Raw genomic sequence first — 10,717 nt, 5'->3', positions numbered from 1 at the left:
ATTTACTGAAAGTTTTTCTAGTAACAATGTATTGCATGAATAAAACTATACAAAACACAAATATTATCATATGCATATAAAATGATATGGCTATATTATTAACGACTCAGTTATTCTTCATGCAGATTCTTCAGGGACTTGCACCTTATTTGGGATATTAGTTTATTGTAAAATGACTTACCTACCTCACAGGGTTGTTGTGAGGAATAAGATGGTAAATTTTGACTACTTTAAACATGGTAATAAAACATATTTCTACCTCTTTGTGAATAAGCAGTCTGCCAGATTCTGTCTTATAAAGTTAACAAAATTTAAAAATTATTTAGATAGTATTCTTTTGTTTGTTTGTTTGTTTTTTGTTTTTTGAGACAGGGTCTCTCTGTATAGCATTGCCTGTCCTGGCCTTGCATTGTAGACCAGGCTGGCCTCGAATTCACTGGGATCCATCTGCCTCTGCCTCCCAAGTGCCGGGATTAAAGGCGTGCACCACCACGCCTGGCTAGATAGTATTCTTAACACTAAAGTAAATTACTAGTAGCTCATATCACTAATGTGGTGGGATTTAATATGGTTTCTGGACCCTGAGTGGTTAGAGTTGAACAGGTCATCTTCTGTTACTCTACTTGCTGACTTCTAGAAAAGAAATTACCCCCAGCTGGCAAACAGTGGATAAAGTCGAATGTAATAAACTTGAGTATGTATAGAATGTGGGAGTGGTGAAGGAGTATTTTCCTAAAACACCCTTTGAGCAGTCAACGAGAAGAAAGGGAGTAAAATTTCTTTAATCAAAACCAAAACTGCTGGGCATGGTGGCACACACTTTTAATCCCAGCACTCCAAGGCAGAGGCAGGCAGATTGGATTGATGTGAGTTCGAGGCCAACCTGGTCTACAAAGTGAGTTCAGGAAAGCCAAGCCCTACACAGGGAAACCATGTCTCGAAAAACAACAAAATCCACCTAAAGGGGAAGAAATCATTTTATAGATTTGGCTATATTTGGTAGATAGTGTGAGCAGTGTTGCTCTTCATCTTGTGCCAGTCTTAGGTTTATTTTTTCAAAGTGGTTTTTATGCATGTATGTTGCTATGTAGTGTTTGTACATATGGGTGTGTATGTGTTAGTTTCTGTGCAGGTACAGAAAAGCAAGGCCTGGGTGTATGGTAAGAAAAGGTTTGTGTGGTTGTATATACATGTTAGCGTGTGTGCAGTACAGAAGGTATATGTGTTTGCATGCATGCCTGTGTGTATGTGTTAGCTTCTGTGCACTACAAAAAGGGTAAAATGCTGCTTATACACTTGGCTGTAGCTTTATTGTTTAACTTGAAATTTTGTCTCATTTTAAATAATGTATAAAGCTTTGACTATAAAACACATGAAGAAAAATTATAATATCTCTGCTCAGTGATATTTTTTGTGGTAAAAGCTTTTCTAAAAGACTGCACAGTTGGCTGTGTAGAACTGAACGAAACCCAGGGCAAGGGAGCCAGGGCCTTGAAATAATCTGGAAGCTGGCACAGTGCTGTCTGTCATCCTGACTGAGAGAACTCTAAGAGGATAGTGAAAGCTAGAATGTGGCTGAAGCCAGATGTGCAGTTCCATTGTAGATCACAGCCTTGGCGTATCAGTGGCCCCTGGTTGCCCTGAATGTCAGCTGGCTGTGTTTCAACTGTGTTCATTAAAAATTAGCATTGCAGCAAGCACTCTTAACCACCTAGCCATCTCTCCTGACCTTCAACCTGGTGAGAGCAACTCAGAGTTGGAAGTTGGGCCTAAATTATTTAAATTGTATTGTCCATGAGATAAAATGAATAATTTGTATTTGAAAAGGAACACATACTAAAATATTAACATTGAGATTTCTTGGTTAAGTGATTGCTTTATAAAGTCTGCTTTTTAGAATAAAAGATATGTGCAGAGAACTTTCCACATTACTCAGAAACCACCATAAAAACTGTCAGCCTCATTGTGTGCAAGTCATGAAAGAAGCTGTAAAGGAGCGATATGAACCACGTCCTGCAATCCTTTGTGAAAATGGAGAGCTCAGATTCACAGCTCCACTTGCTCACTCAGAAGAACAGAGATTTGTGGGGTTGTAACAACATCACCGAACCTCTTGAGTTATTGGTAAAACTGATAGGTGGTTCTCTCATCTAGGGGCAGTTAAGAGTCAGGGTGGTGTGTGTGTGTACGAAAGATAATATGATGGGTAGATTATAGGAATCTGAAATAATGGAATGCCAAGAAACTCTTCTGAGATCAGACTAGTATGTAAGGCCAGGAAAGACCCCATGTGCGGCGAGGAGACGACTCGATCAGTTCAAGTGAGCGTTGACGCCCAGGCTTTTAGTTTTTAACAAAGATGGAACTTCCATGTTCCTACCGCACAGCTTCAACTCCTATTATCCACATTTTGCTAATGTCAGGCCCTAAAGAAACTCTAATACCCAACCTTCAAAATGCAGTGCCTGTGTCTAGAAATGACAGTCTTGGATTAATTTGAGCTGGACTACAGAGAGATTTCTGGTAGCTAGATAAAAACCAGCTTCCCCTCCCCTCAGCTACTTACCCTCCTTATAACCCAGCAGCCTCTGCTCACGCTCCTGCTCTGCTCAGTGCTTTCTCTCTTGCTATTCCTGCCATTCTGGCTTCTCTACACAATTTTAACCATTAGTGCTTCTTGTCATGTTTTGTGCTTAATTGACATCAATTCACCAATTTTCTTGGAAAAGGTTAGTACTAGTTGCTTTGGGTCAGGACCTAAACAGGGTCAAATAGTTGCATTTGTTAAGTCTCTTTAATTTCCTTATTTACTAAACATCTCTCGTTTCCTGCTGTTTCATGCATTATCTTTGTTAAACAAGCAGTTGTGCCAGTGTTTGGGTAAGGCTGAGTACTATCTTACATTATTGAACACATCTGATCAAATTCAAATTTTCTATAAATTGAAGTTTAGATGTAAAGTCTTCATCTCATGGGTTGTAGAGTTTTGGTTCTATTTAGGTTTCATTTGTTTGTTTTGTTTTTTGCCAATTCATTCATTTTAGGAAGTCAGTTTAGAGAGACAAGGCATGGCCTTTTCAAGTATGTCTGGCCAGCATGCCACTTTTAGTGATGCCAAGCTTAACTGGGTGGTTTTTCAGGCTCTTTCAAATCTGTGTGGCTTTAGCAGCTCTGAGTGGCTGCTGCTGGGCTTGTGGGTGATTCACCAGTCCTGCCATTCCTTTGGTGTTTATTCTGTGGGATTCTATGAAGGAGTATTTCCAAGCACTACAGAGCAATCAATCATTTGGTTACCTCAAGATACATAATGTTAGCTGGGCGTGGTGGCACACGCCTTTAATCCCAGCACTCGGGAGGCAGAGGCGGGCGGATCGCTGTGAGTTCGAGGCCAGCCTGGTCTACAAAGTGAGTCCAGGACAGCCAAGGCTAACATAGAGAGACTCTGTCTCAAAAAACCAAAAAACAAAACAAACAAAAAAAGATACATAATGTTAAAAAAAAAGGCAATGGAAAAGGTAATTACTCTTTGTTTGATCCTTATCACCTTAATGACACATTTAACATTTTATGAGTTTATTTGTTTATTCCTTTGGAGTCTCATTGTGGAGGCCAGAATGGCCCGAAACTTGCAGTCATCCTGTCTATGCTACCCGAAGTCCTGAGGTTCTTTTGGCTTCTCTGCAATGTGTAGTGCATTATCTACAGTCACCACACTGCGCAGCAGAGCCCCAGAGTGCATTGCTGTCTGCTAACTTCCTACCCATCTGTTGATATCATTGCACCCTCACCAGGCTCTCCTCTCTACCTAACCTCCATTATATTCTTAACTTCTATGAGGTCAACTTTTTCACATTCCTCATATGAGATGTTGTACACGTTTATGTATCTGTTTTATTCCAGTTGACACACGGACACCCAAATCAATTCACACTGCTTTAAATGACAAGATTTCATCCATTTTATGGGTGAGTGATGTTTTGGGACTGTGTAATTAGCTGATGAACACTTTCACTGTTACCATTTCATGGCTGTTGTAAAGGGCTACGGTAAACATAGATGTGCTCAGATCACCTCAGAACACTGGATCCTTTTCCTTTGTATACATACCCAGAAGTAGGATTGCTAGAGCATATGGTAGTTCTATTTTTTAAGATTTATTTTTATTTTGAATTATATGTCTACAAAAGTATAGATGCCTTAGGAGGTCAGAGGTCAGAATCATCAAGTCCTTGTAGAACTGAAGTAACAGTTGTAAGTTGCCTATGTGGGTGTTACAAATTAAAACTGGGTCTTTTGAAATAACAAGTGGTCTTAACCACTGAGCCATCTCTCCTGACTGATAGTTCCTTTAAAAATGATATTTTTTTAACATATCAGAAAGAAATAATGTAAAAAAGAATGTGCTTTGGTCATAGCTTCAGAAGTTCTAGTGTAAAGTCACCGGGTCATAGCAGAGTGTCATAGCAGAGGGAACAAGTAGCAAAGGGTGTTCACATCATGGTGGCCAAGAAACAGAAAGAAGGCTCAGGAATGAAATGTATCTTTCCAGAAGACATTCTCAGTGACCTGCTTCCCACAACTTTAGGCCACATCACCCAATAGTGCCATCAGATAATGAATCCATAAACATTCAATCCAAAAGACTGACTTTCATGACCCCCTATCTTAAGTGCCAAACAAACTTCCAACACTTGAGCCTTCAGTGAACACCTCAGAATCAAGACACTGACTGAGTCTGTACATTTTTCCCTAATGATTTGCTAATTTACATACCCACCAAATGTGTGCAAGTATTTTTGCAAATATTTTCTTTTCTTGTTTTACCAACACTAATGTTTTATTTGTTTTTTCATTATCATGATTCTAACTGGAGTGAAGTAATTTGCATTTTTCCCAGTGGCTAGTGATGGTCAGTTTTTTTTTTTCATAATTCCATTGGCCATTTGTATGATTCTGAGAAATGTTTGTTTACATCTATTATTCAGCTTTTACCCTTTTTTTTTTTTTTTAGTTTTGTGTATATTCTTGCCTTTTACCCTTATCAGAGGTATAACTTGCAGATATTGTCTCCATTTTGGTATGCTTTTTTTTCCCCCTGACGTTTACTGTCTGATATACTGTCACATGTCTACTTTTGCTTTCATTTTTCTGGGCTTTGGGTTATTGTCTAAAATTATCCTAATATTCTGAAGCACCTCACCAGTGTTTTGTTATATTTGTATCATAGCATTCAGTTTTACATTTTGAACTGTGAACATGTGTGTTTTGTCTGTGTAAAGGTGAATATGCCATATAGAAGTCAAAGGGAAACTTCATATGTTGTTTCTCAGGTGCCATCCTTTTTTTTTTTAAGACTTTATTGGGCAGGTAGGCAAGGGTAGTTGGCCAGTGAATCCTAGGGAAGTTGATTGTATCCACCTCCCCAGAGGTGGGGTTATTAACAGGTACCATCTCGCCCTACTTTTTAAAAACATGGGTTCAGATAATTAAATTCAGGTCCTCATATTTTCGAAACAAGCACTTTACTGACAGCACTTTACCTCCCCATGCCAAACTTGTTTTCATTAGTGGTGAGACACGGTGGCCTACTTGTCGTCCGCTATATGCTGATATACAGTTGCTCCAGCAGCATTTGTTATCAAGACTTTCCTTTCTGCAAACTACGTTTTACCACTGTTGTCCACAAATCAATTGGCTGTAAGATGTGTAGGTTTGTTTTGGGGCTTTTTTTCCCCAGTCTTTGAATGCCAGTATAATGCCATTTTATAAGAAAGTAATATGATGCTGCATAAACATTATAGAATTTTTCCTACTGTGTTGTCATCGATATTTTGATATCAATTACAATGAATCTGCAGATCACTTTTGGCATTATGGACATTTTAGCATGTTGATTTTTCCATGAACTTTGTATACTTCTGTGCACGCATGTGTGTGTGTGTGTGTGTGTGTGTGTGTGTGTGTGTGTGTCCTTTAATTTCTGTTACCAATCATCATCAGTCATGATAGTTTCATTACAGAGCTCTTTTATGTCATTGGTTAAAATTGTTCCTAGACATTTTTTATAGCTACTATAAATTAGATTACTTTCTCAATTTCTTTTTCAGATAATTTGTTATCACCATATGTAAATATTGATTTTTAAAATTAATTATCCTGCAACTTTGCTAAATGCATTTATCAGTTTTATCAGCTTATGCGATTATGAAATATAGTCAGGGTGGAAGCAAGTTGTGTTCTCAAAATCTTGGGAAAATAATAATTCCCAGGAATTCTGAGTTTTCAAAATTATACTATTCTAAACATACATTTAACAAATTTGATGCTCTATTATTTGAATAGCTAAAATTCATGTTTAAGAAATAAAAGACACTAATATAATAGTATTTACAAAGAAGTATAGCCTATAGGAATATTCAGACAACAAATAAAAATTTAAAATTCAGGTCTCCCAGTAAAGTAACAGCACTCATGGAATTGCATGTGGACACTGCTCATTTAAGGACTGACTTTAGGCTGAAACTATGTTATGCCTTGAGAGACCATAAGGTATAACATATATACTATATACACAAACTTATTAGTTTGCTTTTCTTGTTTTTAATGCTATACTATACCCAAACATACATTTGTTTAGATATAGATATAGGTATATATAGATAGATTGTTTAGACACATTATGGGCTTAGACCACAGGTGAGGGAGAGTGAGAGATTTTGTTTTTCTTTCTGATCCTGGATCATCTTGCCTATAATACATTCTAAGTCTATACATTTTTCCAGCAAATTTGGAAATTTCAATTTTCTTTAGAGCTGAAAAATGTTCCATTTTATATATGTATCAAATCATTATCCATGAATCTTCTCATGGGTGACTAGGTTGGTTCTGCTTTCTTACTATCATAAATAACAAAAACATGGATGTGCATGTATCTCTATGGTAGGATGTGGAGTTCTTTGGCTATATGCCTAAGAGTGGAGTAGCTAGTTCACATGGAGGCCTGCTTTTCATCTTTTGAAGAACTTCCATGCTGTTACTCACACTGGTTGTATTAATTTGCATCCTCACAGCAGTGAATAGGCGGTCCCCTTTCTCAACATCCTTTCCAACATTTCATGTCAGAATTCTACACAGCAGCCATTCAGACTAGGAGGAGGTAGTATCGCATAGATTTAATTTGCATTTCCCTAATGACTAGGAATATTGGGCATTTTAAAAAGTAGTTATTTGCCATTTGTGTGGGTTTTTTTTTCAAATTGTCTATTCAACTTATTAGCCCCTTTATTGATTGGTGATTTTATTTCCTTGGTGTTTACTTTCTGTGGCTCTTTATAAATTCTGTGTAACAACCCCTTGTTTGAAGTATTATAGCTGATAAAATTTTTTCTCCCACCTATAGGCTGTGTGTTCTACTGAGCTTCTTTTGTTGTGTGGTTTCAACCAATTGTTCTGTCTCAGGAATGTGGATACTCCACTATGTCATTAAATTTTTTGTTTTGTTTTTTCCTTTTGACTTAAATTTAGCCATCTCTCTTTGCTTTTTGAGAAAAAATTACACAAATATTTGAAATAATTTTAACTATCATCTAGATTACAGAGAAAAACAATGAAAAACTTTACCATAGCTTTTCCAAATTGATCTGTTTGGATGATTGATTGTTCCATGTTTTTTCTCTTTCTTTCTTTTCTTTCTTTCTTTCTTTCTTTCTTTCTTTCTTTCTTTCTTTCCTTCTTTCTCTTTCTTTCTTTTTTCTGATACAGGATCTCCCCATGCAGTCTAAACAGCACAATAGTTATGTCTGCTCCTAAGCTCTGCTATGACCTAGGAAGTGTTACTGCATTCCATTAAGTTTAGCTCAGACTCCTGCAATTCATCTTAGCATTGTTCACCACTCCTGCATACCACAACCGTCCCAAACAAAAGAACCACCTAGCAAGTTGAAGAGGAACCCAAGAAGTCCAGAGGAAGTTTGTGCAGCAGGACATTTTCTGTTCTGTGTGAACTGGGGGATGGGTGGTCTTGAGTATTCTGTCGTTACCAGTGGAGTGTTGCATATGGTTAATAACACTCCTTTCACCTTCCCTCATTATTCATGAGCACTAAACTGACTCATGGTGACTCCTGGGTAATGTGGATGTTCTCTGGGCATGCTATGGGGGGGTGGGGAGGTAGGCTTTGAAAGCATCCACTTAAGCAAGAGAGCTTAATTTTATCCAAGTGTTTTGGCACATACATTTTAATTCTGGCACTCAGAGGCAGGTGAATATCTGTGAGTTTGGGGCCAACCTTGTCTACATGAGTTCTAGGACAGCAAGGGCTATGTAGAGAGACCATGTCTCAAAACAAAACAAAACAAAACTCTACCAAAAAAGAAATCTTAATTTCAAAATTTTAAATGTACTCCTTTCAAAATGCTTCTTAATATACTAGACTTCATGTAAATACACTTTAAATACTTCAGGCTGCATTTGTTAAGTTCCAAATTCAAGTCTGAGTTGCCTGAATCAAGAAAGAAAGCATAACACATGAAGTCACAGAGACTTGGTCAACACGTTATGCCCAGGTCATCAAATCCCCAAAGACCACCAGGAGTCAGAAGTCATATACAAAAGCAAAGAGCCTTTATTGCTCAAGTTTGAGAGTCCTTGAACCTTACGGAAGCAAGGGATCATACTGAGAGGCCTCAAACCACACCAAAGCAGTGGATCAGTATCAAGAGCATTGAACAGTCATTAGGCAAGGTTTTTATTAGAGTTACAGTAAGCAATGGGAATTTTAGCAAGAATGGAGTGGTATAATGCAATGGCCAGGTCTGGTTGTAAAAGCTTAAGCAATCTATTATAACATCTGGGGATGCTGGGTATTTTCCTGGTGTCCCCTGATCAGACCTACGGTGGTTCTTTTCCTGGAACAGTTTGTGTTTTTACCAGGAACTGGGATGAACTTCAGGGCAGGCGTAAGATGGAGTCTAGCAACAAGATGGAGTCGCCATGGCTCAGGTTCCATAAATACACCTAGGGCCCCACACAGGTTTATGCACAGTTACAGCAGTAAGAAGGGGAAGTAGACACAAACTCCCATCCCTAAGCGAGAAGCTAATTGCAACTGACACCCATTTGCAAAGGAAAAAGTAGTTTTCTCCAATGGACTTACTGGGTATATCAACCACACTTAAGGGTAAGGCCCATGCCCACAAGTAGATGGCCAACACAAGATGAACTCAATGGTATTTTTGTAGTCTTCCTTGCCTCAAATTGCTTTGGGCTTTGTTTGTTTTATTGGTTTTTGCTTGTATAGTTTGGTTTCCGTTTTGGAGTTTTTGTGTTTGTTTTGTTTTTGTTTTTTACCCCCCAAGACAGGGCTTCTCTGTGTAACAGTCCTGGCTGTTCTAGACTCACTTTGTAGACCAGGCTGGCCTTGACCTCATAGAGATCCACCTGCCTCTGCCTTCTAAGCACTGCTGTGTTTCTTATTTTTTGCTTTGTTTTTATTTGCTTGGTTTTTAAAGAGAGAGCATGGGCTGGGTGGGCGGGGAGGATCTGGCATGAGTAGGAGGAAGGAAAAATCAGGATGAGAATATATTGTATGAAAAATGTTAATGAAAAAAATCAGGCATAGGATAGTGAGCTGACACTCAAGGTATTGGGGCTGGCCCAAGGCCCTGGGCCAAAAGGGAACCAACCCCTTCAGGGAAGTAAAAACTACACACTCTGTATGTCTCAGGATCTAGATCAAGACCCCAGCATCCTGTTATTAACAGAGGTCCCCTTTAAAAAGTTTTTTTTTTTTTTTTTTACAATTTCCATGTTTGTAGCAGTCCCCTTAAGTTCCACCACAGCCCTCCCTTTCCTGACTGACTCATGGCTGAGGTGCACCCTTAGGGACTTCTCTTCTCTCAGTCCACCAGTTCATATCCCGATAAGGCTTTGTGCTATGGCTTCAGTCAGTATGGCTTTGGTGGTCTGGCTCTCCCGTAAACTTTACACAAGGCATCAGTCAGGTATTTTTGTTTTTCACAATTTCATTGACAGCTTTTTTTTTTTTTTTAGGATATTTTGAGTATGGATTTTTTTTTCCTTTTTTCTTTTTTTTTTTGGGGGGGGGTTGTTTTTTCAAGATAGGGTTTCTCAGTGTAACAGCTCTGGCTGTCCTGGAACTCGCTCTGTAGACCAGGCTGACTTCGAACTCATGGAGATCTGCCTGCCTCTGCCTCCCAAGTGCTGGGATTAAAGGCATGTGCCACCATCACCTGGCGAGTATAGATGTTTTACCGGCACATATGTATGTGCAATGTGTGTTTGCAGCACATGTGAGAAGTCAAAGAGTGCACTGGACCTTCTATAACTGGAGTTACAGTTGTAAGCTGCCAAGCAGGTACTGGGACTTGAACCTGGGTCCTCTGAAGTGCTTTTTATCACTGAGCCAACACTCTAGTCTCTTGATAGCTATTGTTTTGATTATTACCCTATTAAATGTCAGGACCACTTATTGAAGTGGCTCATAGACTAACATAGTATAGAAATTTTCCCTTCTAGTGAAATCCCTACTGACATAATTGACTAATTTCTTAAAGTTGGTTCCTACGCATGAAGAAAACAAATCATGAAGTGTCTTTTGCAAGGAAACATGACACTTGAGATCATAATGTTAAGCAAACTAAGCCAGACTCAGGAAGGCAAATATGTTTTTTCTCATATGTGGAATCTGGACTTGACT

This window comes from Acomys minous (genome assembly GCF_964271855.1).
Source record: "Acomys minous genome assembly, chromosome: 8".
Classification (NCBI taxonomy): Eukaryota; Metazoa; Chordata; class Mammalia; order Rodentia; family Muridae; genus Acomys; species Acomys minous.
This window is presented reverse-complemented; position numbering follows the sequence as displayed.